This window comes from Macaca nemestrina, chromosome 18, assembly GCF_043159975.1.
Source record: "Macaca nemestrina isolate mMacNem1 chromosome 18, mMacNem.hap1, whole genome shotgun sequence".
Taxonomy (NCBI): domain Eukaryota; kingdom Metazoa; phylum Chordata; class Mammalia; order Primates; family Cercopithecidae; genus Macaca; species Macaca nemestrina.
In genome coordinates, this window is record NC_092142.1 from 9805780 (window position 1) to 9833404 (window position 27625).

Consider the following 27625-nt stretch of genomic DNA (forward strand, 5'->3'; position numbering starts at 1 on the left):
AAATGTTAAAAGTATTGAGATTGGGAGACCCTGCTGTAACCCTCTTCCCCAGCATAATATCCTGTAACGGATACACCAAAAACACTTCCTGAATAACTGGATGAAGAAAGGAAGTCATTCAATTGTGGTGGCCACAGATGCCAGTGCTTCGTAGATGAGCACCTGAGGAAGATTTCTCCAATCTTTGCAGGGTGGGGCAGGACTGGTGTCATTGCAGGTCGGTTGCACAAATGCCCATGCTCAGAAAGGCCCCAGCTTGGTTGAATGCTCTGCAAAGCCATCTTGAAATTTATAGTAATTGAGAAAGGGTCCTGCATTTTCAGTTTGCACTGGGGCCCATAAATTATGTAGCTGGTTCTAGGGTGGGGTGTGTGAGGAAGGTGGCAAATAAACCTCTGAGCAGGGGGTTAGAAGAGGGAGGTGACAATGAAGCCTCCGATGAGAGTAGGGGAGGTGTGTAACCCTCTCTCTGACGTCTTGGGTCTGAACCCAGAGTCTGGAGCTTACAATTTTAATTTAATTTTTTATCTTTTTTTTTTGAGACAGGGTCTCACTTTGTCACCCAGGCTGGAGTGCAGTGGCTTGATCTTGGCTCACTGCAGCCTTGACCTCCTGGGCTCAAGCAATCCTCTTTCCTCAGCCCCCCAAGTAGCTGAGACTACAGGCATGCACCACCATGCCTGGCTAATTTTTCTGTATTAATTGTTTAAGTTGACACATTATAACTGTACATATTTTTGTGGCACACAGTGATGTTTTGATATGTATATAATATAAATGATCCCATCAGGGGAACTAATATAGCCGTCATCTCAAGCATTTATCATTTCTTTGTGTTAGGAATGTTCAATATCATCTTCCAGCTGTTCAGAACTTACATTATAGTCATCACACACTGCCATAGAACACTAGGACCTACTGTTCCCATCTAGATGGAATTTTTAAACCTTTAATAAAATCTCTCCCTAGTCCTCCTCTCTCCCTCCTCTTCCCAACTTCTAGTATCCTCTGCCCTACTCTTTACTTTTATGACATCAACCTTGTTAGCTTTAACATCTGAGTGGGAATGTGTACTATTTAACTTTCTGTGCCTGGCTTATTTCACTTAGCGTAATATCCTCCAGTTCCATCCATGCTGTCATGAATGACAGGATTTTCTCCATTTATATGGCTCAGTAGTATTCCATTGTGTATAGGCACCCCATCTACTTTATTCATTCATCTATTGTTGGACACCTAGGTTGATTCCACATCTTGGCTCTTGTGAACAGTACAGTCCAGATTCGACATCTATAGGAAGCTCTCCATCTGTCGTCCTAGACCTGCCCCTTTCTCAGACTTCTGCATCCTGGAAATGGTACCCCCTTATAATGTTTACTAAGGAGAATTTTAACCATAGATTAATACAACCGTGGAGTGAATGGTGCAATGAAAACCCATGGATCCGTCACTCACCCTCAACAATGATCAACATATGGCCAATTCTTTTTTCATTTCCACCTCCCAGAAGGCTTTCCCTCCTATACTATTTTGGATAAATCCCATAATTACATCATTTCATTTTACTTACAGTTATTTAGAGACAAGATCTCACTGTCATCTAGGCTGGGGTAGAGTGACATGATCATGGTTCACTGCAGCCTTGACCTCCTGGGTTCAAGTGATCCTCCCACCTCAGTCTCCTGAGTAGCTAGGACTCTAGGCACACATCCTCATGCCTGCCTAATTTTGATTTTTCGTGGAGATGGGGGTCTCATTTTGTTACCCAGGCTGGTCTCAAACTCAAGCAATCCTCCCGCCTCAAACTCCTGAAGTGCTGAGATTATTATAGGTGCAAGGCACTGTGCCCAGCCCTCATGCGTTTTATTAATGTGAAGTAATTAGATGACTTTATTATTTTTTATTTATTTTTCTTAAGAGACAGGAACTTGATCTGCCACCCTGGCTGGAAGGCAGTGGCATGATCATAGCTAACTGCAACCTCAAATTCCTGGATCCAAGCAATCCTCCTGCCCCAGCCTCCAAAGTAGCTGGGATTACAAGTGTGCACCAACATACCCAGCTAATTTTTAAATTTTTTTAGAGACAGGGTCTCACTGTGTTGCCCATGCTGGTCTCACACTCCTGGGCCCAAGCAATCCTCCTACTTTGGCCTCCTCAGAAGCTGCGATTACAGGCAGGTGGCACCATGCCTGGCCATTTCATTTTTTAAAATTCTGGCATGTATCTCTACAAGGTGAGGACAATTAAGAAATACACAATGGCAATACCATTACCACTTCTAAAAAAATGAATGATTCTTTTATATTATGCAATATCCTGTCAGCGTCTAGGAACTAAAATAGCTTCCTCTTTCCTTCTCCCTCCTCCCACATCTAATCCATCCTTGCGTCCTGCCAACTCCAGACTCATCCTGAATCCATCCACTCTGCCGCCTCTCTGGGACTTCCACCCTAGCCTAGCCTGAGATGATCTCTGACCTGGACAATTGCACTTCCCTACATGGTCTGGCCTTGCCTGTCTCTGACCCTACCTCCCGCTAGCTTTCCCCTCCTCTGCCTCCCTATCTTCTCCTCCCAGACCAGCCATACTGGCCTCCTTGCTGGTCTATAAACATGCCCGGGACCCTGATGACCTGGGCTGCATATTAGCTACTCCCTGGTGCAGGAATTCTCTTCAACCTGATAGTCCCATGGCCCATCCCTCAACTCATCCAGGTCTCTGGTGTCTGTCACTTTCTCAGAGGACCCTGCTGGCCAGCTTATCTCAACTGGCACTTCCATGACCCCACACCACCACCCTCAGCCCTGACCGCTCTCTGAAATCAAGCCATATCATGTCATGCTATTGGGTTTTTACCATCTTTCTTTCCTGCTGAAGCAAAGGCCCTGTAACTGGGGTTTGGTCTGTCTTGTTCCCTTCCGTATTTAGCACAGCTTCCAGCATCTTTTTTTCTTTTTTTTTTTTTTTGAGACAGGGTCTTGCTCTGTTGCCCAGACTAGAGTGTAGGGGTGTGAACAAGGCTCACTGCAGCCTGAACTTCCTGGGCTCAAGTGATTTTCTCACCTTAGCCTCCCAAGTAGCTAGGACTGTAGGCATGAGTAACCACATCCAGCTAATTTTAACTTTTTCTGTAGAGACAGCGTCTTGCTATGTTGCCAAAGCTGGTCACAAACCCCCCGACTCAAGCGATTCTTCCACCTTGGTCTCCCAAAGTGTTGGGACTATGAGCGTGAACCAGGCCCCTAGCATATATTCGGTTTTCACTGAATATTTGCTAAACGAATGGATTTACTTAGGGGTAGGGTGGGTTTTCCTGCCTCAGGTAGTACTGGCAGCATTGAGATGACACCAAAACAAAAACAAAAATGAAAACAAATGCTGAGAAATCTCATCAAAGAATCAGCCAGGTCTGGAAAGCAGTCTTAGGGGATGATTGTAAGGATGGGGCAGAGGCATTCTTTTGGGGTCAGAGACCCTACCTCTTGAAGGGAAGCTGGGAAAGAACTGGGGATGTCTTGCCTTAGTTCACCCACTCTCACCCGCTACCTCATCTGAATATGCCTCTATCTTCCCCATGTAAACTAGGCTGAGAAATTCCAAGAGGCACCTGAGAACAGCCAACCCCAGTGCCCACTCCAGGACAACTGGGAAGAGGAAAAATAAAATAGGGAGAATTCTGTCTTCCACAGGTCCATTAGCTGTGGCTGGAACCCAGACTCTCATGCCTGGAAAACTCTGTGGATAAAGAGTTAACAAGGTAGTGCTTTAGCAAACACCAGAATATCCTGGTACATCTGCTGAAAATGCAGGTGCCTGACCTCTCCCCTTAGACTCTGGTTCAGGCTATCCTCTTAGGGATCTCCAGTTTTGACCAGTGCCCCAGCTGCTGCTGGTGCAAATCGTCCCCGGCCCCACCTGGGGAACCACCAGACTTGAGTCTGGTCTGGAGCTGGACCTCCTTTGTTTAATGCTGGCTTCGAGAACACAGGAGATGAATTATGCAGGTCTGTGAAGCCTTTCAGGAAGACCTCAGCCACCTTGTTAATTGGAGCTCAACAGAACCGAGATTGGAGGTTGGAATAAAAATAGCTGCAGGCAGGTTGAAAGGTAAAATTAGCTTTGGTGTCAGGAATTTGGTTTCAAGGTTGTGCGGGAGATGGAGTGGGGAGTCAGGGAACTGAATGTTTGTGTTCTAGTATTTGTGTGGGTCATTGGGAGCAGCTGAGGAGTAGCTCACACAGAAGTCTGAACAGTGAGGTCATTTGTTTCCCAGGGCTGCTATAACAATGACCACAAACTGGCTGGCTTGCATCATTGGAAATGTATTTGCTCACAGCTTGGGAGGCCAGAAGTTCAAATAAGGGGTTGGCAGGGCCATGTTCTTTCTGAAGGCTACAGGGAGAATCGGTCCCGTGCCTTCCTCTTAGTTTCCGTGTTACAGGCAATCCTTGGTGTTCCTTGGCTTAAGGATGCGTCACTCCAGTCTCTTCCTCTGTCATCACATGGTGTGATTACTGGGTGTTTGTGTCTATGTCCAAAATTTCCCTTTTCCTAGGGACACAGTCCTATCAGATTAGAGCTCACCCCAATGACCTCATCTTCATTCTTCATCTTCAATGACCTCATCTTCGTCAAATGAAGGAGACAGAGAGGCAGGCTTGTCTAAAGACTACACTTTTTTTTTTTTTTTTTTGAGACAAAGTCTTGCTCGGTCACCAAGGCTGGCGTACAGTGGCGTGATCTCGGCTCACTGCAACCTCTGCCTCTTGGATTCAAGCAGTTCTTCCTGCCTCAGCCTCCCAAGTAGCTGGGATCACAGGCGTCCGCCACTACACCCGGCTAATTTTTGTATTTTTAGTAGAGAGAGAGTTTCACCATGTTGGCCAGGCTGATCTTGAACTCCTGACCTCAGGTGATCTACCCGCCTCAGCCTCCCAACATGCAGGGATTATAGGCATGAGCCACCATGCCCAGTCAAAGACTACACATTTTAAAATCACAATCATTTCCTAAATCCTCTCCTGCTTCCCATACCTTTCCCCATGCAACATCCTTTTGGTGAGACTGGGAAGAGACGTGTGCAGTGGGTACATTCAAACTACACCTGTGCAATCCTGCATAATCTAGCCTTCTTGAATTATGTTACTCTCTGTTTATTGCTGAATGGATTCATTCAAACATTGGCTCAGGGGAGCAAGATGGCCGAATAGGAACAACTCCAGTCTCCAACTCCCAGCACAAGCGACACAGAAGACCGGTGATTTCTGCATTTTCAACTGAGGTACTGGGTTCATCTCACTAGGGAGTGCCGGACAATCGGTGCTGGTCAGCTGCTGCAGCCCGACCAGCGAGAGCTGAAGCAGGTTGAGGCATCGCCCAACCTGGGAAGCGCAAGGGGGAAGGGAATCCCTTTTCCTAGCCAGGGGAACTAAGACACACACCTGGAAAATCGGGTAACTCCCACCCCAATACTGCGCTTTAAGCAAACGGGCACACCAGGAGATTATATCCCACACCTGGCCGGGAGGGTCCGATGCCCATGGAGCCTCCCTCATTGCTAGAACAGTAGTCTGCGATCTAACCGCAAGGCAGCAGCGAGGCTGGGGGAGGGGCGCCCGCCATTGCTGAGGCTTAAGTAGGTAAACAAAGCCACTGGGAAGCTCGAACTGGGTGGAGCTCACAGCAGCTCAAGGAAACCTGCCTGTCTCTGTAGACTCCATCTCTGGGGACAGGGCACAGCTAAACAACAACAACAACAACAACAACAACAAAAAAGCAGTAGAAACCTCTGCAGACGCAAACGACTCTGTCTGACAGCGTTTAAGAGAGCAGTGGATCTCCCAACACAGAGGTTGAGATCTGAGAAGGGACACACTGCCTGCTCAAGTAGGTCCCTGACCCCTGAGTAGCCTAACTGGGAGACATCCGCCACTAGGGGCAGTCTGACACCCCACAACTCACAGGGTGGAGTACACCCCTGAGAGGAAGCTTCCAAAGTAAGAATCAGACAGGTACACTCGCTGTTCAGCAAGATTCTATCTTCTGCAGCCTCTGCTGCTGACACCCAGGCAAACAGGGTCTGGAGTGGACCTCAAGCAATCTCCAACAGACCTACAGCTGAGGGTCCTGACTATTAGAAGGAAAACTATCAAACAGGAAGGACACCTACACCAAAACCCCATCAGTATGTCACCATCGTCAAAGACCAGAAGCAGATAAAACCACAAAGATGGGGAAAAAGCAGGGCAGAAAAGCTGGAAATTTAAAAAATAAGAGCGCATCTCCCCCTGCAAAGGAGCGCAGCTCATCGCTAGCAATAGATCAAAGCTGGACGGAGAATGACTTTGACGAGATGAGAGAAGAAGGCTTCAGTCCATCAAACTTCTCAGAGCTAAAGGAGGAATTACGTACCCAGCGCAAAGAAACTAAAAATCTTGAAAAAAGAGTGGAAGAATTGATAGCTAGAGTAATTAATGCAGAGAAGGTCATAAACGAAATGACAGAGATGAAAACCATGACACGAGAAATACGTGACAAATGCACAAGCTTCAGTAACTGACTCGATCAACTGGAAGAAAGAGTATCAGCGATTGAGGATCAAATGAATGAAATGAAGCAAGAAGAGAAACCAAAAGAAAAAAGAAGAAAAAGAAATGAACAAAGCCTGCAAGAAGTATGGAATTATGTAAAAAGACCAAATCTACGTCTGATTGGGGTGCCTGAAAGTGAGGGGGAAAATGGAACCAAGTTGGAAAACACTCTTCAGGATATCATCCAGGAGAACTTCCCCAACCTAGTAGGGCAGGCCAACATTCAAACCCAGGAAATACAGAGAACACCACAAAGATACTCCTTGAGAAGAGCAACTCCAAGACACATAATTTCCAGATTCACCAAAGTTGAAATGAAGGAAAAAATCTTAAGGGCAGCCAAAGAGAAAGTTGGGTTACCCACAAAGGGAAGCCCATCAGACTAACAGCAGATCTCTCGGGAGAAACTCTACAAGCCAGAAGAGAGTGGGGGCCAATATTCAACATTCTTAAAGAAAAGAATTTTCAACCCAGAATTTCATATCCAGCCAAACTAAGTTTCACAAGTGAAGGAGAAATAAAATCCTTTACAGATAAGCAAATGCTTAGAGATTTTGTCACCACCAGGCCTGCCTTACAAGAGACCCTGAAGGAAGCACTAAACATGGAAAGGAACAACCGGTACCAGCCATTGCAAAAACATGCCAAAATGTAAAGACCATCGAGGCTAGGAAGAAACTGCATCAACTAACGAGCAAAATAACCAGTTAATATCATAATGGCAGGATCAAGTTCACACATAACAATATTAACCTTAAATGTAAATGGACTAAATGCTCCAATTAAAAGACACAGACTGGCAAACTGGATAAAGAGTCAAGACCCATCAGTCTGCTGTATTCAGGAGACCCATCTCACATGCAGAGACATACATAGGCTCAAAATAAAGGGATGGAGGAAGATCTACCAAGCAAATGGAGAACAAAAAAAAGCAGGGGTTGCAATACTAGTCTCTGATAAAACAGACTTTAAACCATCAAAGATCAAAAGAGACAAAGAAGGCCATTACATAATGGTAAAGGGATCAATTCAACAGGAAGAGCTAACTATCCTAAATATATATGCACCCAATACAGGAGCACCCAGATTCATAAAGCAAGTCCTTAGAGACTTACAAAGAGACTTAGACTCCCATACAATAATAATGGGAGACTTCAACACTCCACTGTCAACATTAGACAGATCAACGAGACAGAAAGTTAACAAGGATATCCAGGAATTGAACTCATCTCTGCAGCAAGCAGACCTAATAGACATCTATAGAACTCTCCACCCAAAATCAACAGAATTTACATTCTTCTCAGCACCACATCACACTTATTCCAAAATTGACCACATAATTGGAAGTAAAGCACTCCTCAGCAAATGTACAAGAATAGAAATTATAACAAACTGTCTCTCAGACCACAGTGCAATCAAACTAGAACTCAGGACTAAGAAACTCAATCAAAACCACTCAACTACATGGAAACTGAACAACCTGCTCCTGAATGACTACTGGGTACATAACGAAATGAAGGCAGAAATAAAGATGTTCTTTGAAACCAATGAGAACAAAGATACAACATACCAGAATCTCTGGGACACATTTAAAGCAGTGTGTAGAGGGAAATTTATAGCACTAAATGCCCACAAGAGAAAGCTGGAAAGATCTAAAATTGACACTCTAACATCACAATTAAAAAAACTAGAGAAGCAAGAGCAAACACATTCAAAAGCTAGCAGAAGGCAAGAAATAACTAAGATCAGAGCAGAACTGAAGGAGATAGAGACAAAAAATCAATGAATCCAAGAGTTCGTTTTTTGAAAAGATCAACAAAATTGACAGACCGCTAGCAAGACTAATAAATAAAAAAAGAAGAATCAAATAGAAGCAATAAAAAATGATAAAGGGGATATCACCACCGACCCCACAGAAATACAAACTACCATCAGAGAATACTATAAACACCTCTACGCAAATAAACTAGAAAATTTAGAAGAAATGGATAATTTCCTGGACACTTACACTCTTCCAAGACTAAACCAGGAAGAAGTTGAATTCCTGAAGAGACCAATAGCAGGCTCTGAAATTGAGGCAATAATTAATAGCCTACCAACCAAAAAAAGTCCAGGACCAGATGGATTCACAGCTGAATTCTACCAGAGGTACAAGGAGGAGCTGGTACCATTCCTTCTGAAACTATTCCAATCAATAGAAAAACAGGGAATCCTCCCTAACTCATTTTATGAGGCCAACATCATCCTGATACCAAAGCCTGGCAGAGACACAACAAAAAAAGAGAATTTTAGACCAATATCCCTGATGAACATCGATGCAAAAATCCTCAATAAAATACTGGCAAACCGGATTCAGCAACACATCAAAAAGCTTATCCACCATGATCAAGTGGGCTTCATCCCTGGGATGCAAGGCTGGTTCAACATTCGTAAATCAATAAACATAATCCAGCATATAAACAGAACCAAAGACAAGAACCACATGATTATCTCAATAGATGCAGAAAAGGCTTTTGACAAAATTCAACAGCCCTTCATGCTAAAAACGCTCAATAAATTCGGTATTGATGGAACGTACCTAAAAATAATAAGAGCTATTTAAGACAAACCCACAGCCAATATCATACTGAATGGGCAAAAGCTGGAAAAATTCCCTTTGAAAACTGGCACAAGACAGGGATGCCCTCTCTCACCACTCCTATTCAACATAGTGTTGGAAGTTCTGGCTAGGGCAATCAGGCAAGAGAAAGAAATCAAGGGTATTCAGTTAGGAAAAGAAGAAGTCAAATTGTCCCTCTTTACAGATGACATGATTGTATATTTAGAAAACCCCAATGTCTCAGCCCCAAATCTCCTTAAGCTGATAAGAAACTTCAGCAAAGTCTCAGGATACAAAATTAATCTGCAAAAATCATAAGTATTCTTATACACCAGTAACAGACAAACAGACAGCCAAATCATGAATGAACTTCCATTCACAATTGCTTCAAAGAGAATAAAATACCTAGGAATCCAACTTACAAGGGATATAAAGGACCTCTTCAAGGAGAACTACCAACCACTGCTCAGTGAAATAAAAGAGGACACAAACAAATGGAAGAACATACCATGCTCATGGATAGGAAGAATCAATATCGTGAAAATGGCCACACTGCCCAAGGTTATTTATAGATTCAATGCCATCCCCATCAAGCTACCAGTGAGTTTCTTCACAGAATTGGAAAAAACTGCTTTAAAGTTCATATGGAACCAAAAAAGAGCCTGCATTGCCAAGACAATCCTAAGTCAAAAGAACAAAGCTGGAGGCATCACGCTACCTGACTTCAAACTATACTATAAGGCTACAGTAACCAAAACAGCATGGTACTGGTGCCAAAACAGAGATATAGACCAATGGAACAGAACAGAGTCCTCAGAAATAATACCACACATCTACAGCCATCTGATCTTTGACAAACCTGAGAGAAACAAGAAATGGGAAAGGATTCCCTATTTAATAAATGGTGCTGGGAAATTTGGCTAGCCATAAATAGAAAGCTGAAACTGGATCCTTTCCTTAATCCTTATACGAAAATTAATTCAAGATGGATTAGAGACTTAAATGTTAGACCTAATACCATAAAAACCCTAGAAGAAAACCTAGGTAGTACCATTCAGGACATAGGCATGGGCAAGGACTTCATGTCTAAAACACCAAAAGCAACCGCAACAGAAGCCAAAATTGACAAATGGGATCTCATTAAACTAAAGAGCTTCTGCACAGCAAAAGAAACTACCATCAGAGTGAACAGGCAACCTACAGAATGGGAGAAAATTTTTGCAATCTACTCATCAGATAAAGGGCTAATATCCAAAACCTACGAAGAACTCAAACAAATTTACAAGAAAAAAACAAACAACCCCATCAAAAAGTGGGCAAAGGATATAAACAGACATTTCTCAAAAGAGGAAATTCATACAGCCAACAGACACATGAAAAAATGCTCATCATCACTGGCCATCAGAGAAATGCAAATCAAAACCACAATGAGATACCATCTCACACCAGTTAAAATGGCAATCATTAAAAAGTCAGGAAACAACAGGTGCTGGAGAGGATGTGGAGAAATAGGAACACTTTTACACTGTTGGTGGGATTGTAAACTAGTTCAACCATTATGGAAAACAGTATGGCGATTCCTCAAGGATCTAGAACTAGATGTACCATATGACCCAGCCATCCCATTACTGGGTATATGCCCAAAGGATTATAAATCATGCTGCTATAAAGACACATGCACACGTATGTTTATTGCGGCACTGTTCACAATAGCAAAGACTTGGAATCAACCCAAATGTCCGTCAGTGACAGACTGGATTAAGAAAATGTGGCACATATACACCATGGAATACTATGCAGCCATAAAAAAGGATGAGTTTGTGTCCTTTGTCATGGATGCAGCTGGAAACCATCATTCTTAGCAAACTATCCCAAGAACAGAAAACCAAACACCGCATGTTCTCACTCATAGGTGGGAACTGAAGAATGAGATCACTTGGACTCGGGAAGGGGAACATCACACACCGGGGCCTATCATGGGGAGGGAGGAGGGGGTAGGGATTGCATTGGGAGTTATACCTGATGTAAATGACGAGTTGATGGGTACTGACGAGTTGATGGGTGCAGCACACCAACATGGCACAAGTGTACCTATGTAACAAACCTGCACGTTATGCACATGTACCCTAGAACTTAAAGCATAATAATAATAATAAATTTAAAAAAAACAAAAAAAACCACATTGGCTCAGAAAATATTTGAGCTTCTGTTTGATGCCACTTGCCAGATAGCCATATGGGGGCTGGGGAGATGGCAGCAGACAGAACAGACCAAGTCTTTGTCTTATGGAGTCTACATTCTATGGAGAAGGAAAGAAAAAAAACCAAGGAATGAAGGAGCCCCCTCTGTTGACTATGATCATCTCCCTATATCCTAAGAAGTCTGGTGTCCCAAGTAAGCCATAACTATCTGCCTCGTACCATCTATACCCGTGTCTTAGTCCATTTGGGCTGTGATAACAAAAATACCATACCCTAGGTGGCTTATCCACAACACAAATTTGTTGCTCATGGTTCTGGAGGCTAGGAAGTCCAAGATCAAGACGCTGGCACATGCAGGGTCTGGTGAGGGCGCACTCTGTGGTTCACAGGTGGCAGCTTCCAGCTGTGTCCTCACATAGTAGAAGGGGGCTAGCTTGCTCTCTGGGGTTCCCACTATAATGATATTCTAGTCCATTTGTGTGGCTATTGCTAAAGGAATACCTGAGACTGGATAATTTATAAAGAAAAGAGGTTTATTCAGCTCACAATTCTGCAGGCTGTACAAGAAGCATGATGCCTGTATCTGCTTGTCTTCTGGTGAGGGTCTCAGACAGCTTCCACTCATGGTGGAAGGGGAATGGGAGTCCATGTATGAAGAGATCACAAGGCAACAGAGGAAGCAAGAGAGGGAGGGAGGAGGCACCAGGTTCTTTTAAATAACCAGCTCTTGCAGGGACTAATAGAGAGAGAACTCACTTATTATTGTGAGGACAGCACCAAGTCATTCATGAGAGACCTGCCCTCCATAATCCAGACACCTTCCACAAGGTTCCACCTCTAACAATGGGGATCTAATCTGAACATGAGGTTTGGCAGACACAAACAACCAAACTAGAGCAGGGACTAATCCCATTCATGACAGAAACACCCTCATGACATAATCATTTTCCAGAGGCTCTACCCTCTAGTACCATCACATTGGGAATTAGGTTTCAACGTATGCATTTTTGGGGGGCATAAACATTCAGATCATAGCAACCCGAGAGGGAAACAGGTGCTTGTGCCTTCTGCACAGCCTTCACTTAGGGAGAACTGTGCTGTGCTATGGCCACGTCTACCGGAGCAAAGGAGAGCTGTTAGGCAGGAATGGCTGCTGCAAAGCCACCTTTTCTTGAAGCTCCTAGCAACAAACTGGCAGCAGAGAACCAGGGATGAGTGTTTTCTGCTCCCTCTAATTTTAATGTCAATTCTATTTTCAAACTAGAACTCAGTGTGATTATTAAAATTGTATCTCTACGCCCAGGCCTCTGTGACTCCAAGCCTATGATCTTTCCCCTGAACGGAGTTAGCTGTGCTTCACTGAGAAGCACAGGTAGAAATCAGAGCCCCAGGGAGGACCAGGGCATAGTGGGATCCCCCTAACTCTCAGGCACCCACCTCCTCCCTGCCATGAATGGAACTGATCCTCCCTGGTACCGGGACCAGCAACCCGCCAGTCACCTTCCGCCCCTCCTTTTTCCTTACACCCAGATTTATGTGGCCATCAAGTCTGCTGCTGCAGAAATGTCCCCAGAAACTGTGACTTCACCGTTGTTCTCTTTGCCACCAGCCTCTCTGGGCTGCTTGTGTCAGCTACAGCCTTCTGTCCCTCCTCTGCAATCAGCCAGTGATTCTCCCATCACACAAAATTGACCTTGAAGTTAATATAGTAGAGTCACCGTCACTGTGCGGAATGACAGGCTTGTCTAGAAAGAAGGGAGAATATGCCCAAGGGGCATTGAGCTCTGAAAAACTAGGGAAAGGGGCTTTGAAGGGAGGTGACTGCAGAGTAGACAGTGGGCAGGGAGGGGGCTGGGGAGGCACAAGGAGTGAACCTGAATTTATTGTGCCTCTTTCAGGGCTGAGACAAGGGTGAGGCAAGTGAAGCCTTGGATGCAAAACTTAAGGGAGTGCCTCAAACTCAGCAACCAAGATGAATAATGTTTCAATGCACTATTTTAACAAATCAAAATTAATGCAAAAAACCATGATGAGCAACATATCAATTTTAAGCGAGATCATATAGGCCAAAGCTCCTAGCTCAGAACCTGGCACTTAGTAGGTATTCAAGATATCAAAAACAAGAATGGAAAAGTATTAATAATGCCGAATATGGCCAGCATTCTTTGAGGGACTTTGCATGTATCAACTCAATTCACCTAATCTTCACAACAACCCTACAAGGTGGATTTCATTATCTCCATTTTTAAAAAGTTCCTTTTTTTTTTCCTTTAGAGACACGGTCTTGCTCTGTCACCCAGGCTGGAGTGCAGTGGTGTGATCATCGCTCACTGTAGACTTTAACTCCTGAACTCAAGAAATCCTCCCAATTCAGCCTCTTGAGCAGCTGGGAGTAAGGGCATGCACCACCACATCTAGCTAATTTTTAAATTTTTTTATGGGTTTTTTTTTTTTTTCTGTTGCCTAGGCTGGGCTCGAACTCCCGGCCTCAAGCAATCCTCCCATCTCAGCCTCCCAAAGTGCTGGAATTACAGATGTGAACCATTACATCTGGCCTTTCTTATCCCCACTTTATACATGAGGAAAACAAAGGCATGCAGAAGTAAAAGGATTCCTTACAGTCCATACAGCAAGCAAGGGGTGGAGTCAGAAAGAAAACCGAGACCATTTGATGGCATTCATCCATATGAAAAATCATGGATGCCTTTAATGCTCGCGGTGGAATAAAAAGAATTCAAAGGTTTCCATTGTTTCTCTGAGTCTTCATTTTGGATTGACCTGAATAGAATAAAGCCAGTGGGAGACATTTCCCAACGCTGGTAAATAAATACAATTATATAATATAAGGAGTCTCTCTGGGACCCAGTGGCTACATAATACCTGTTAAAAGTGGAGGAAGAAAAACCGTCTCCTCTAGGGTTTGACATCAGCCTAATAGGTGACACTATTGATTTGATTCACTGCTCGCCCCACGACAGCGGCCATCAGGGAGGAAGACGTTATCAGGCGGGCAGCAGGAGACAGCAGGAGCGGAGGGTGTAATCAGTTTAACCTTCCTCAGCTGCCAAGTCCTGGCGGGGAAGAGACTGTCCCTTTTGCAGGAGAGAGACTCATGGGTAGCAGACCCTCAATGACAGCCCCCTTTCCTGGTGAGGAGGGTGCCCACGAAGAAAGAGGATAGAGCAGGGATTTGTCTGCTCCTGTAAATCTCCATGGTAAATACTGGAGCTTAATTTGGACTGAAAAATCCTCTTTGAAAAGTAAAGAGTTGCATGCATGACTCTTAGCTTAACGGCAACTTCCCCATCTCTCCCTGTCCTAGCACCCTGTTTATTTCCTTCATAGAACCAATCAGTGATTATTTAATTTGGCTTCCTCACTTGCTCGCATCTGTCTACCTCCCCAACAAATCCGTAGTGTGCTGGAAGCAGCCCATCTTCCTAACTCTTTTTGCTGCTGGGTAACTTGAAGAGGCTCCTGAGTTTGGGGGCACTCCCTTAGGTTTTGCATCCAAAGCCTCACTCGCCTCACCCTTGTCTCAGCCCTGAGAGAGGCACAATAAATTCAGGTCCACTCCTTACGCCTTGCCAGCCCCCTCCCTGCCTGCTGTCTACTCTGCAGGTACCTCCTTTCAAAGCCCCTTTCCTTGGTTTTTCAGAGCTCAATGCCCCTTGGGCATAACCTCCCTTCTTTCTAGACAAGCCTGTCATTCAGCACGGTGACGGTGACTCTACTATATCAACCCCAAGCTCAACTTTGTGTGATGGGAGAATCACTGGCTGATTCATGATAGGAATATTTACAGGGCAACTGGCAGATGCTAGAAATCAGGGCCTCCTACCCCTTCATTGTACCACTAAGCTCTTTAAGGAGGGACATTGTGTCTGCTTTGTCTTCCATGTGCTGCTCTGTCTCTGCTCAGGGCCAGGCACACAATTGTTAACTGGTAAACATTTCCTGACTTGAATGGATGCAGTTGTTGGCATTGCTTGCACTCTGAAGAAATTGTTTCAACTCAAGTCTGTAATGATGATTCATTCCCTACCTTGAATCAGATACAAGATGAAAAAAAAATCATGGTTTTCTGCCCTCCAGAGGCTCACGGTCTGGGCGTGGGATTTGGGAGAGGATGCAGGACACATAACCAGTACAGTGCAGGGCAGTAATTGGCAAGAGGAGATGCTCAGGGATGCTGCTGATGAAATGGTGGGCTAGAGGATATCCCTGTTTACATGCTGAGGGATTATAACCATCTGTGGTGTCAGTCCTCTGTTTTAAACATCATGGTGCCAAGCACATGTTGACTCAATCCATGCCCTGGAGGACACAGATAGTCTAACTCCCTGCCTGACTCTTAACTGAGCTGTGGGATCCAGGGTGCCTTAGTTCTCAGAGTCCCAGTTTGCTCATGTGGTAAGATGGAAATAATAAAACCTACCCCATGAGTGTTGTTTAGAAGGATAAATTAAACGACAGTTATAGACTGAGTAGACACTCCATAAAACACTCACTGAATCAAATCAAAATGTAATCAACCAATATGTTGGAAGATTTGTTTTTCTTCAAAAGAAAATACACCATTCCAGTGTAGGTGCTTTCTCATTTCTCTCTCTTCCTTGCTCCCCATCTCGCTCTCCCTCTCCTTATCCCCCTTCTCTTTTTTATTGTTTTTTTGAGACAGGGTCTCATTGTCACCCAGGCTGGAGTGCAATGGCACAATCTCAGCTCCCTGCAACCTCAACCTCCCACAATCAAGCGATCCTCCCACCTCAGCCTCCCAAGTAGCTGTAATCACAGGTGCACACCACCAAACCCAGCTAATTTTCTGTATTTTTTCTGTAGAGATGGGGGGGTCTCACCATGTTGCCTAGGCTGGTCTTGAACTCCTGACCTCAACTGATTCACCCACCTTGGCCTCTCGAAGTGCTGGAATTACAGGCGTGAGCCACAGCACCTGGCCCCTCCTTCTCTCTCTAATCTCTTACACCTCCACTTTCTTATAGTCTTACCAACAGCTGACATTTATTGAGCATTTACTTAGTGCCAGGCCCATCCCAAACGCTTTACAAAGATCACTTACTTAGTCTGAACAGTCCTGAAGGTTGATACTATGACTATTCCCAGTTTATAAATGAGTAAACAGAGGGTAACTTGCCCAATGCCACTCAGCAATTAAGTGGCAGAGCTGGGATGGGAACCCACACACTGTGTCTTATGCTCCCATCATGTTCCTCCCACTGTCTTCTCATCAAATATGCTGTTCAAGTGAAAAAGAAACAGCACAGCACCTCAGGTCTGGGACCATCTGGGGTGGGGGACCCTCAGCCTGGGACTGTAACAGGAGAGTACAGAGGATTAGAAGGTATATTAGTCTGTTTTCACGCTGCTGGTAAAAGCCATGCCTGAGACTGAGTCATTTATAAAGAAAAAGAGGTTTAAAGGACTCACAGTTCCACATTGCTGGAGAGGTCTCACAATCATGGTGGAAGATGAAAGGCACGTCTTCCATGACAGCGGATAACAGAGAGCTTGCGCAGGGAAACTCCCCTTTATAAAACCATCAGATCTCGTGAGACTTATTCACTACCACGAGAACAGCATGGGAAAGGCCCGCCCTCATGATTCAGTTACCTCCCACTGGGTCCCTCCCACAAAACATGGGAATTGTGGAAGCTACAGTTCAAGATGAGATTTGAGTGGGGACACAGAGCCAGACCATATCAGAAGGGGACAGATATACCCAACAGGTTTTGCAGAGTCTTTTACCCTTTGATGTGACGGGAGGCAGGCAGGCTTTTTCTCATTTTCGTTTGAGTACTAACAGCGGCTGAGGAGAGATGCTGACCATTCCTTTTCTTGATGAGGGAGGCTCAGGAAAGAGCAATTAGTAGCACCAGCTTTTATTTTCTCCCAGGAGGGACAGGGCTGATCATGTTCTTTTTCTCTGGACCAGGCAGCCTTTTCTTTTGGTAAAAGCAGAATTTGGTCAAGAGAGTCAACAGCAGGAGTCACAACACTTTGACAGAAGCCATCACATGAAGGGGCCACAGTGTCTGCCCTGCTTCTGGGGTTTCTGGTCTGTATCCTGAGAGGTACCAGGCTGCTCTGGGGTGCCACAGGGAATGCCAGCCTTGCTCCCTTCTCGTCCTTTCTGTGAACGGCAGCAAGAGTGAGCTCTCTAAAATCCAGCCAGGAGGCTGGGTGTGGTGGCTCATGCCTATAATCCCAGCACTTTGGGAGGCCAAGGCAGGCAGATCACTTGAGGTCAGGAGTTTGAGACAAGCATGGCCAGTGTGATGAAACCCCGTCTCTACTAAAAAATATAAAAATTAGCCAGGTGTGGTGGCACATATCTGTAATTCTAGCTACTAGAGAGGCTGAGGCAGGAGAATTGCTTAAACCTGTGAGGTGGAGGTTGCAGTGAGCTGAGATTGTGCCATTGCACTCCAGCTTGGGTGACAGAGCTAGACTCTGTCTCCAAATAAATAAATGATGTGCAGCCAGGAATATCCACTTCTCAGACTCCCCGGGCACTCACTGCTCCTCCCAAGCTGACACCTTCACCATTTTCCCTTCTCCATCCAGGCACCTGCCTTACCAAATTGCTTATGGGTTAAAATATGCAATCAGTTGAGACATAGTAAGAAATATGTATTTGGTCTCTGCCTCTGGTTTCTGGAACAGAGCTTCTAAAACTCTTGTAGGCCGGGTGTGGTGGCTCAAGCCTATAATCCCAGCACTTTGGGAGGCCGAGACGGGCAGATCATGAGGTCAGGAGATCGAGACCATCCTGGCTAACCTGGTGAAACCCCGTCGCTACTAAAAAATACAATAAAATTGTATTTTGGTGAGGTAGCGGGAGCCAGCAGTCCCAGCTACTCGGGAGGCTGAGGCAGGAGAATGGCGTAAACCCAGGAGGCGGAGCTTGCAGTGAGCTGAGATCCGGCCACTGCACTCCAGTCTGGGCGACAGAGCGAGACTCCGTCTCAAACAAAAAAAACACAAAACAACAACAACAAAAAAAACTCCTGTAACTTCCTGAGTGATACCGATGATAGGAGCATCTTTTGTTATAATATTTGGTCTTTGTCCCTGGTTCCTAACACAAGAGCTTCTAAGATGCTTGGAATCTCCAGAGTGATAATGAGTGCCTTTTTGTATGCTAATGCAATTGTCTTGGCTGGAATCCTGTAGACAGCTTCAGGATAGAGGCTGATTGTCACAAGAACCAACGATGTGGTTAGAGAGTTGGAATCGTTAGCCCCACCCCTGAACCTCTAGGGATGGGAGAGGGGCTGCAGCCTGAGTTCAATCACTAATGGCCAGTGATTTAATCAATCATGCCTACGTAATGGAACCTCTATAAAACCCCTAAACAATGGGGTTCAGAGAGCTTCTGGGTTGGTGAGCATGTCCATATACAGGGGTGGGGAGTGGTGCATCCCAACTTCACACAAATAGAAGCTCCTGTGCTGAGGACCCTTCCAGACCTAGCCCTATATACTTCTTCATCTGGCTGTACATTTGTATCCCTTATAAAAATAAACCTGTATTATTAAGTAAAGTATTTTTCTCAGTTCTTTGAGGCATTCTACCAAAGTATTGAACCTGAGGAGGGGATAGTGGGAACTCCTGATTTATAGCCAGTTTGTAAGACTGGCCTAGAGCTGAAGATTGCCATCTGAAGTAGGACAGTCTTGTGGGACTGCGCCCTTAACCCTGCTCTGCACCATTTCTGGGCAGTTAGCATTATAACTGAATTAAATTGTAGGACAATCAGTTGGTATATAGAGAATTGGAGAACTAGTTGGTGCTGAAGGAACCCCCACATTTGGTGTTGGAAGTGTGAGTAGAGTTTTTTCAGTTGCATGTCTCTTGCTAGCATCTCAACCTTTGCACCATCCATCTCAAACTTTGCACCATCCATCTCCTCTGTGTGAAATTCTCCACTCACCCTCTACATCCTACTTGGTGTTCTAATTTTGGTTAGGAATCACATCCTTCTGGAAGCCTTCTCTCACTTTTTAGGCTGGATCAGGTCTCCCTGTTTGTTATATGATTTCACAGCCCCTCACATTCTTCTCTATCCACACTTTTCTTGGTTTATACCCATATCTATCTGTGTGTGTTACAGCCCTGAAACTCTTTGCACTAGATATTGTGGCTTCCCGAGAGTTATAGGTGATTTAGACAATACAAAGACAAAGCTAGTTCACTGTAAATTTTATCCTCTGTGTGTAGTCAAACACCACCAGGGGTTAGAGCATGGGGACATCTCAGTCTCATCTTCAAGAAGGAAGTTTTGGTGCTCTCTCAGGTATGTTCAGATCAAAATAATCCCTTCCCCATGATATTAAACAGAGGGATGTCTTTAACCTGTTTTATCCAGAGCCATCCCTTACCCATAACCCCTGTGGTGAGCAGCACCTCTGGCTGTTTCCCTGTCATCTCAGGCTTTCTGGAGCTACACTCTGCATCTTGTCTTTGAGCACTGCAAGTTGGCTAATTGAGGTGTCTGAGTCCCTGTTAGGGTCATACGAATCTAAAGTTGGTCAGATAAGGGGGATTCACAGAGGCAACTCAGAACCACTAACTGCACTAATGGAAGGAGTAAAATATTAGGAATTGTGCATAGTTAAGGCATCCAAAGCATCTTGTCTCAAGATGACTTTCTAACAGTTGATGTTGGTGGAAAAAAGAAAGCAAATGTCAGTGGAAATGGGGAAGTAGAAGTTGCTGGGTAGGAAGTAGAGGCAAAGGGAAGGAAGAGCTCTCCTGGCATAAGAAACACCCTGAGTGATGGGAACAGGGAGAGCTTGGGCCATTTGGGGAATGGAAAAGTGAAGCCTAGAGATGGAGTCCGGAGGCAGCACCAGGTGAGGGTGAAGGAGGAGCCAAGGTCAGACCACACAGGATCTCAAAGAGGAACTTAGTCTGTTTTCTAAATGCCATTAGGCATTTTTCTTGTTGTTGCTGCGCAAAGGTATGAAAAGATCATGATTTGTCTCTTTAAAGATCAGTTTGGCTGCTGCATGGAGAATGGGTTGTAGGGGAGACAATGACGGATGTGGTGGAATTGTTATAATCCTGGCAAGAGATGATAATGGCTTGGATCCTGGTGGTAGCAGTGGAAGTAGAAAGAGTGGGCGATTTAAAAGATAATTAAAAGGCAAGCTTGACAAAACTTGGGACTTATTTATCTCTATGTCCATGCTTAGGGGGGTATGTAGGTTGAGTTATTGATTTCACATTTTTAATCCCTCCTCTCCCCTTCCATACTTTGCCATGATCTCATCAGGTCTGGAGTTTATACTCCATTCCTTGACCTCAGGCAGTGCCATGTGAGTTGTGGTGGCCAATGACATGAACAAAGTGACATATACCAGTTCTGACTCTAGGCCTTAAGGCGACTTACCTGTCTTTCTCACCCTATGCAGAAGCCCATGGCATAGGTGGGGAACTGAGAGGTCTTTGGTCAACAGTCGCTGGGGACCCGGGTCCTGCCAACAACCCCATGATTTATTTTGGAAGCAGATCCTCCCCTACCTTAGCCTTCAAATGATCACAGCTACAGATGACAGCTTGATGGCAACCTCATGAGAGACACTGAACTGAAACCACCCTGATTCCTGACCCACAGAAATTATGAGATCAAAAATGTTTGTTGTTTCATGCTGCTAAGTTTTGAGGATAACTAAGTTTTGAGGATAACCTGTTATGCAGCAATAGATAACTAACACATCCACTCACTAACTTGTGCTTACTTCTTATTGGCTAGACTGTGTCACATGGTGCATCCATTCAGAAGGGAGGCTGGGAAATGTAGTTTAAACCAGACAAATCTAAATAAAGGTAGGGCTCTATTAGTGAGGATGAAGGGGGAAATGGGTTCTGCATTAAGCCATTTCTGTCCTGCTGCTTTAGTAGCACAAATCTGTAAGGAGTTGAAAATGGTTTGTAGATGACATCTTCATTTTCCTTTGTTTTTTTCTTTACTAATTTCAGGTAGATAGACTGGAATCCAGCTCCCATGAAATGGGTGTGCTATTGCTTCAGTTGCAGTTTTTTGAATAAAATTTTGGGTTGAGCAAAGTAAAAGTCCTACCTGTGAATATCTTTCCTGTAAATAAGTCAGTTAGAAATATATCTGCATCATCAGTCAACCATTTAATTTGTTAAGAGGACATTAATTTAAGACCCTTCCTACTGGGCAGCTGCATGCTATGCAAGGATATGGAAGGATTTACAGTTTCTTAATTTTTTGAGGTGGCAGATTTTCTTTCATCCCTTTTCAAGAGGAGAGGACCAAAATGCCATCATAATATTTCATGTCATATACTTGAATATCTGCCACAGGAACATATTATTTTTTTTCTAATTAAATGGGGAGTGCAATCCTATTTTTTACATTCTCATAAAACGTATTAATCACACCCAAAGTCTTTTCATGCTGTTTCCCAGCGGGAAGGAAACTAACAGTCATTGATGACCTACTCTGTGCCAGGTGCTTTCCATAGATTAACTACTTTATATGCTTGCAACATCTCAGTGACAGAGGTCATTATTATTATCTCTGTTTTATAGATTAGATTTTAGAAGTGACTTGCCTAGAGGAAAGTTGAGATTTGAATCCAGGACTTTCTGGTTTCAAAGTCTTTCCATGCTGATAAATTGTCACTCATCCCTGCCCCCAATTTAAGAAGGACTAATTGATCCTTCATGACCAACATTTAACTTTCTTCTATTAGTTGCTTCCTTGACCCAGTTAAAAGGAAAGTTAATTCTGAAACTTTTAGGCATTTACACACTGCCTAATTGTGTTTTAATATTTGATGTGCTTAGAAATGTATGAAGAATTAGTGCTGATTCTGAGATGATTAGCACATTCTGGTGTGTCTTATAGTATGTGAACTGTGGCCTTCAGGACATTCTTAAACTTTTCCTTCTAATTATCACCACTTGGAAGTGAACAACGCTGCTATCCAAGGAGCGTGTCAGAGCTTCATTTTTAAAAAAGAATTAACAGCAAATGGATTTGTTTTTTCTGAAGATACTGGCTGAATGACTAGTTAGTGGTATTCTATTGCTTATTGAGTGGTGAACCTCTGCTGAGATTTAATTTGGATGGCAGGATCAACTTTAGTCAAAATTTTGTTTTCTGGTTTTTAAAAATTAAACTTTTTTGGATGGGCATTTTAGATTCACATCCAGTTGTAAGAGCTAATATAGAGAGACACTATACATCCTTTACCTTATTTCCTCTAGTGGTACTAAGGACAATATCACAACCAGGATATTGACACTGATACAGTCAAGATACAGAAGTCACAAGGGTTCCTTCTGTTGTCGTTTTATGGTCATACACAGTTAAGGTACTTTGATTGCAAGGAAGAAAGTCAACTTAAGAGTGCCAAAGCAAGAAAAAAAATTTAAAGGAATTTCTTGGAAGGAGTAGTTAATACCTGCTGTTATCTGATTGCCATCTCCTATTTCTTCTTTTCTCTTTCTCATCCCATCAAGTGACCCTGGTGAGGCTGTCAATCATAGACCTTGCTTCCATTGTCACAGAGAGCCAGGTGACCCAAGCCCAGCCAATTACAGTAAGCCATTTCCCCACTAAACAGGGATTAGTGGTTAGGTGAGTGTTTTCAATTCGGGCCTAAAAATTTTCCCTGGAAGTTTTTGATGTGGAGCTGGAGAACGGGCTTGCCTCTGGGGTCCTGGAGCTGGACCCGTGGGGATTCAGTTCTTGCAGCCTGCTTCTTACCTTGAAAAATCCTGTCCGTAGAAAAAGAGAATGAAGCCCACATGCAAATATAGGTGAACTGGAAAGCTGTCAGATAAAGTAAGTCATGGAAATGTGAACTTGCTTTTCTTTGGACCCAGTTATGCCTGAGGTCACCTCCTTTTCTCTACTTATTGTTAAGTAAATTGGTAACTCCCAAATTTTACTTATGTTGATTTGAGTACTACCACTTTCCACCCAACGAATGCCATTGAATCCTGAAGGATCCCAGGAAATATCTTGGGCCCAACCACAGCAAGACCTCTTTAGGGTCTGACACTAGAGGCTCAAGGAATTAAGACCTACCAGGACTCTCTTTGCTTCTGTGGGGAAGAAATCTGGGAGACGCTTAGCTGAGTAACTCTGTCTCATCTCAATGGGGACTGCAGTTATATGAAGGCGTAACTGAGGTTGGAGAACCCACTTTCAAAATGACTCATACACTTCAGATTGGTCCTGGATGTTGGCAGGAGACTTCACTTTCTTGCCACCTGTCCTGGCCATAGGGCTGCTTGAGTGCCCTCACAACATGGTGGCTGGATTCCTTTGGAGTGAGTGATTCAAGAGAAGAGGCATAGTGTCTCTTACTCCCCAGTCTCAGAAGTCACACACTATGATTTCTGAAATATCCTATTCGTTTCACAGGTCAGCCTATTCGATACGAAAGTGGACAACACAAGGGCATAAACACCAGGAAGAAAGAATCCCTGGGGGTCATTTTGGAGGCTGACAAACATAACTAGATACGATAATGTCCACAAGTTCACAGTTCAACGAGGCACACAGCAGATACTCACTTCTTCCCTTAACTTTATTTAATGACAATCTCTACATTTAAATTTCTCTGACTCAATCAGAAAGAATTTCCGGTGTTTCTATTTTTCTCTGAGGCTCACAAGTGTGGGAGTTTGTAAATCTAGAAACGTGCTGCCTGTATTGTGGATTCTGTTTTCTTTCTCACCCGTGAGTATTTTCTTAATTCACAAGACCCACTTACCGATTAACCTTTATTCTCTCACTGAATGGAAGGTAATCTCTCCCCCATGAGGGCCTGGAGCTCCAGGAGGGGCTTAATTCTGAAAACTCATGAAAAGTAGCAACACAAAGACAAGTGTCATTTATGAGCCCTCGTGGGCCCCAGGCTGATTAGAAAAAACGTTGTAAAGTAATTGCAGAGCTTGAGGAGTCTCCGGAGCGGAATTCCGGCTGGCGATAAGGATGTTGCTAAAATCAGTCTGAATAAAGAGAATTTTGTGGAATGAACCAAGCCTGTGAAGCAAACAAGACCTCCAGCTTTCTGAATGACTGGAGCCCCATGATATAGAAAAAGGCATCTCAAATTCAGATTTCACCACAAAGGCTAATTATAGGTTGATTTTAATGAAGGAAAAGGAGGGAGAAAAGAGGAAGGGAAATTTAAAAATTGGGGGAAAGGACAGCTTTTCTTCATTCAGTAAATACTCATCAGGCATCCACCTTGGATTTCCCCCTAGTTAGGGGCAATGCACAAGAAGATTAGCTTCATGGAATTCCTGCCCTCAGGGAGTGCATCGTCTGGACAGGGAAACTGAGCTGGAAACAAGTCATGTCTCATAATGTGTGGGATGAGAACACAGAAGATGGTATGCACCCCAGCCGGAAGAGCAGAGTAGATTTCCTGAAGGAGGCTGTGATGCCTGAGCTGAATTTGAAAGCTCAGCAGCAAAGGAAAGTGCAAGGAAGGCACCTGGATAGAGAGGCCAACAAGTGCTATGACACGGAGATGTGAGCTGCAGGAAACCAGGCAGACCTAGAGAGGAAGCCTGTCCTCACATTCCCTGGGGCTCCCAGGCTGGTGAGAAAGATGGAGGTGGAAACCACCAGCGTTTTAATCTTGTGCTTCATGCTTAATGTATTCACTTCTTTTATTAGAGCAGTGTGCACAGTCTCTGCATATACGCCTGTTAAACAGCATGCCCTTCTCTCCCCTCTCCTTCCCTCCCTCTTCCTGTCTCCCTTCCCCCCATCTTCCTGTCTCCCTTCCCCATCCCGCTTCTTCCCTCCCTCCCTCTCCTTCCTCTCTTCTTCCCTCCCTGCTTCCCTCCCTTCTTCCACCTTTCCTCCCTTTCTGCTTCCCTCCTTCTCTCCCTCCCTCCCTTCCTGCTTCCCTCCCTCTCTCCCTCCCTCCCTTCCTGCTTCCCTCCCTCTCTCCCTCCCTTCCTGCTTCCCTCCCTCTCTCCCTCCCTCCCTTCCTGCTTCCCTCTCTTCCTGCTTCCCTCCCTTCCTGCTTCCCTCCCTTCCACCCTGACTTCCTCCCTCCCTGCCTTCTACTCTCCCTCCCTTCCTGCCTTGCTCCTTTGCTACCTCCCTCCCTTTCTGCCTCCTTCCCTTCCTCTTTCCCTCCCTTCCTCTCTCCCTCCCTTCCTTCCTCCCTTTCTCCCTTTCTTCTTCCCTTCTTCCCTCCCTTCCTGCTTCCTTCCCTTCCTGCTTCCCTCTCTTCCTACTTCCCTCTCTTCCTCCTTCCCTTTCTTCCTCTCCATCTTTTTATTTTAAAGCAATAACATCTCTTCACCTCTATTAGGTATTCTGAGTAAAGGACCTGGTCTAGAAATTACAAAGGCAGAGACACAAGGATGAGGACAGGTGGAGAGATGCATGAGAGAGACACTTCCTTAACTGATTTATTTTTGTTCATTTTCAATTTTTTAAAATGTATTTATTGTCTTTACTTTGTAATTTTTTCCTTTTATTTTTAGTTGGCACCTAATAATTGTACATATCCATCAGATACAGAGTGATATTTCAGTAGGTGTATTCGATGTATAAGGATACAAATCAGGGTAATTAGCCTATCTGCCACCTCCAATATGAACCATTTCTTTGTGTTGTGAACATTCAAAATCCTCTCTTCTTGCTTTCTAAAATATACAATAAATTATAGTTAACCATTTTCGCCCCGCAGTGCTGTAGAACACCAGGGTGAGTTCTGGTGTTGATTTATCTATTAGAGATAGGCAGACTCTATTCAAAAGGGGCCATGGAGATCGCTGTAGGGATCCCTCCCAGGGGTTCTTGCAATGGGAGAGGGAGAGATGGGACTCAACTCCTAAGACACATCCTAATTTACTAAGCGGCAAGGACAAGGGTTTTCTTTTCCTTCTAAACAATAAACGACCTTTCCCCTTGTCATAAGCATTTATTCTTTGCTGTTAATTGATACCTGCTTTAACAGAGATTAGTCTCCATCTGAAGGCTCAGGTAAGCACATTTGCTGGGTCTCTTTGGCTCAGGAGGGGAACTGCTTTTTCTTTTAAATAACCAGAGGATGTGCTTGCTGCCTTTTCTCTGCTGTCAAGAGGAATGTGAAGCAGGCTTTCTAGAATACTCCTGGCAGCAAGAACATTACTGTTTTTTCCCCAATAAGGATCATTAAAAAAAAAAAAACGTTTTAAAAACCAGTGATGAACACTATTTCCCTTTCCCTTAATTTCAGCAGCTGAGACACTTTTTCTGGCCAACCAGACTAAATGTGATTGAATTTAGAATTTTCCCTCTGTCTATGCCATCATTACAGTACTATTTACACAACACACTCTGTGTTTAACTGCAGCAAACACCGATACAAAAGGCTTAACACATAAGCAGAGGTGAGGGTAGATTAATCACCTCTCATGCAGGAGGCAAATGCATCAGTGCTCTGTGCTAAGTTTAGAAATGCGGAGTTTTCCAGCGGTGAGGCCCTGGAATGCTGTGAAGCACCCATACCGGCACTTTGTGTCCCCTGCCTTCTTCTGGGCCCCACCTGCCAGGAACACCTGAGGAAGCACCTTGCAGTACAAAGAAGCCCTGGGTCGACGCTTTATGTGGCTATCACACAAGCTTCAGTCAACAGTGTCTTCCGGATAACCTTGAGACATAGGGAGACACATTTGCTCAGATCAGCATGCATTGGTTGAACACCTACTATATGCCAGATACTGTGTTAGGTCCTGGGATGTAGGGAAGGGAATGTGAAATCTGATATCAGAGACCTGGATGCAATAACTGAATCTGAAAATTGCCTTTGCTCGTGCTATCCCCCAGACCTGGAATGCCTGTTACACCCAAACCTCGTGAACTCCTACTTGCTTCAAAATTTCACTTTGCTGGAACTTAATTAAACTAAAGAGCTTCTGCACAGCAAAGGAAACTACCAACAGAATAAACAGACAACCTACAGAATGGGGAAAATATTTACAAACTATGCATCTGAAAATGGTATAATATCCAGAATCTATAAGAAACTTAAACAAATCAACAAACAAAAAACTAACAACTCCATTAAAAATGGGCAAAGGACATGAATAGCTACTTCTCAAAGAAGACACACAAGTGGCCAAGAAGCATATGAAAAAATGCTCAGCATTACTAATCATTACAGAAATGCAAATCAAAAGTATAATGAGATACCACCTCCCACCAGTATGAA